A 3,532-nucleotide genomic window follows, 5' to 3' on the forward strand; every position below is an offset into this window, starting at 1 on the left:
ACTCCGCCAGTCCCTACGCACCACAGATGACAACTCTGCTAACGCCTGTCAGCCTCCAGTGATCCCTCGTTACAAACTTTTCTGGACCCTGACCGGAGGAGGCAATGAGTGTTGTTCTGTCTGCCTGCCTGGCCGTGAATAGGCTAGTGAGTTGCCCGCTAGGTATCCTTACAGACCTCAGACCTTGCCGTATTGCTCGAAATTAAACCAAGTACTGCTAGTTAATTCAGACGGGTCGCAATTACTATGGACTCGTGGAAGACCAAAGCTTTTCCGCTCGAATCAAGGTCTTAACGAAGGCGATGAAACACCTCCACCGAACCCAAGTGAAGGCGAGCAGACGGAGTGGCGGGCAGGAGTGGTGGGTCAGTGGCTTCTTACCTTGACCTCCGTGAACACAGGTGACGGCACACTTACCTGCAAAGAAAAGGGATTATCAGCACGGTTGTTATATTCTACCTGAGTACAGCCTTACTGTATTTTTTTTTTTATGTGTGCATATTTGTTACATTAAGAGTGTCGAGCTGATGACGAGCCAGCTTTGACTTAAATAAAGCGTAGAAATTGCAGTGAAAGGAATATGAAAAGTAACAAGTTAGACTACGGAAAGTAACAAATAAAGATCAAGGAACGTTTGTCCGCCATCTTCCTTTCCATCATCACATCCACCCTTTCAAAAAATAGCATTATAAAAGCCATACTATAACTTTTTTCCTCCCGTCAAATAAAGTCGCCATTTCCTATTTCAGTGGAGAGCCTGTGAGCTGCAAACACCACAACTTCACGGCGCCTTTGTCCCCCCTCGCCTGGCTGGTTGTCTTGCATCTCTCCGACACTCCAATTCGTGACTCAGCCTCCACTCGTCCGTGAATCCCCGATGCACCCTCACCACCACTACCTTTATCATCACCGCCCCTTCAATAGATTGGCTTCTGAGGGCAGCTCCATTGTCCCTAACCCCTCTCTGTCCGGATTACGTTGCGTCTATTTTTGTTTGTAATGATTTATTTCTATGTGTTTGTTCTGTCATTGTCTTCCTTCACACACACATACACACTCTCTCTCTCTCTCTCTCTCTCTCTCTCTCTCTCTCTCTCTCTCTCTCTCTCTCTCTCTCTCTCTCTGTATATATATATATATATATATATATATATATATATATATATATATATATATATATATATATATATATATATATATATATATATATATATATATATATATATGCCTCCACTCCCTCAATCCCTCCCTTTTCCTCGCAGCCAAAAGGTCAATGGCATCAAGGCAAATCTAATCTTCATGTTTTGAGTTGCGGAACCTTTCAAAACCATTACTGGTGAGGCAGAGAGAGAGAGAGAGAGAGAGAGAGAGAGAGAGAGAGAGAGAGAGAGAGAGAGAGAGAGAGAGAGAGAGAGAATGTGACAGGAAACAAAAAAGTAAATAAAAAAAATGAATAAATAAAGATATATATTAATTTTAGGTCCACTTCTGTAAACATGGCGGGGCACGAAACCTGAGGCGGCGTGCTAAATGGTATATATTCTGACATTTGTTTTGTCCATTTGTTTCTGTCTCATTAGGCCGCTAATGACACGCCGGTACTGAGGAGGAGGGGCGGGAGAGGGTGCGGGAGCTCAGGGAGAGAGGGGAAGGAAGGGAGGGAGGTTCACTTATTACGCTCAACACATAGCCATTAAGAGTTTCATTTGCAATCGGCAGGATAAAGAAAATAGGTACAGGTTATAGCAAATCACGGAGGCCGAGGCGGGGGTGTGTGGGTGCAGGTGGGTGGCGGACGAGGCGGGGTGGGGATGTGCGGGTGGAGGTGGGTGGCGAGGTGAGGCGGAGATGTGCGGCTGCAGGTGGGCGGCAGAGAGAGAGAGAGAGAGAGAGAGAGAGAGAGAGAGAGAGAGAGAGAGAGAGAGAGAGAGAGAGAGACTATAACTGAGATGCAGGAAACTTCTAAATGAAAAACAACAAGTTCTGTCGCCTTTACTAATAAGAATGTATCCTCTCTCTCTCTCTCTCTCTCTCTCTCTCTCTCTCTCTCTCTCTCTATCTCTCTTCGTGGCGGTCAGAGAGAGCTGGCTGGCACTACAATAGGCTTTGGTTGAAATGTTCCAGTTATACTCTCTAACTGCACTTAAATAACTAACTTTTCCAATATGGCAACACGTGATTGCCCAGAACACTCCCTCAACCCTCCCCCTCTTTCCTTCCCGAGTGACGGCAGGCGGAGGCACGGGCGGTGAGACGTGATGAGAGGAGTAGTGGCAGTGATGGGCGGGCCTGGTGATGTATGGAATAATGCGTGGTGTTGACAAAGAATGGGATGAGAGGTGAGTGATGGTGGTGAATACGCGTCTAACACAAGGACAAAACAAACAAGTACACACAACACCAAACAAACAAGGAATGCAACCAAGCCTCGGGTCTCCTTCACCAGCGAACAATTGCTGTATTTCACAAGGCAACACAACAAGGGGACATTTAACAAGCACTTAGGAATAACGAATCACATGCAGCTTCTTACCTGCTATCCTGCCTATCTGCTAATTTTCTACTGGTATTCTGTCTTTTTCTTTGTTATTATTCTTCCTTCACTTTTATGTTCCCTCTCACGCCGCCTCCTGCTGCCTGATCAGCCTCGTGTGGGTGCCGCTCATACCCCCTCCTGTTCTCGTCACCTTTACTCTGCTCTCCACTATAATATTATTTTCCTCCTCCTCTCTCAAAGCTTCCTCTCTGGCCATGTCCTTTTACCTTCCTTATTTACTTCATCCCTGTCATCTCATATTCCTACTTTTCCTCTTTCCTTTCTTCCTTCGCGGCTCAGTTTTACGCTACACACATCTCATGCCTCCCTGCTCACTACAAACCTGCTGACACTTTTACTCTTGTCACAGCACGGTGGCTTTTCCTTCCTGCTTTCCTGCGTGACTCCTTTTATGTTCGCTTTTATTCCTACTTTCACACTCTTGTCTCTCCTTCCCTCCTTTACTTCCCTTTCCCTGCCTCGCCGCGGTCGCCATCAACGCTCCCTCAAGGCTCTGCCGCGGGAAACCTTAGCCTTGCCATCTCCTTTTCGCCTCCGTCATTCTCAACACACTTCGCCTTCCTCTCTAAACACACTCAGCTCGCCTCTCACACTTGTGCATGTCGTCTTCGCTCATCACCACCACTCCCTCACTCACTGTCTTCCTCACCTCACGCTAGTCCCTCTCTTCCTCCTCCTCGTCCTCCTCCTCCTCCTCCTCCTCCTCCTCCTCCTCTTCTTCCTTCCCTATTGCTCATAAAAGTTGCCCTGTTTTCTTTACAACCCCTCGGACGAATCTTTTATTCCTGCAGCTTCATAACCACTTTCCGTCACATTCTCTCTCTCTCTCTCTCTCTCTCTCTCTCTCTCTCTCTCTCTCTCTCTCTCTCTCTCTCTCTCTCTCTCTCTCTCTCTCTCTCTCTGTCTGTCTGTCTGTCTGTCATTTTTTTTCTGATAGACACTCCAAGTTTCCTTTTTCCATTTCCAGCTGTCTCC

The 3,532-nt window shown here is 46.8% G+C and overlaps 1 long non-coding RNA gene across 1 annotated transcript in view; it reads left to right on the forward strand.

Annotated features, from left to right (window-relative positions):
- LOC135097908 (uncharacterized) overlaps positions 1 to 1,042 on the forward strand; it is a 1,539-nt gene extending 497 nt beyond the window's left edge. The window contains exons 1-2 of the long non-coding RNA XR_010266348.1: positions 1 to 401; positions 750 to 1,042. The exon at positions 1 to 401 is cut by the window's left edge and continues 497 nt beyond it. This is a non-coding gene — a long non-coding RNA (uncharacterized LOC135097908). The remainder of the gene's footprint in view (positions 402 to 749) is intronic.
- Positions 1,043 to 3,532: the final 2,490 nt, after the last annotated feature.

This window comes from Scylla paramamosain, unplaced genomic scaffold (genome assembly GCF_035594125.1).
Source record: "Scylla paramamosain isolate STU-SP2022 unplaced genomic scaffold, ASM3559412v1 Contig36, whole genome shotgun sequence".
Lineage (NCBI taxonomy): Eukaryota > Metazoa > Arthropoda > Malacostraca > Decapoda > Portunidae > Scylla > Scylla paramamosain.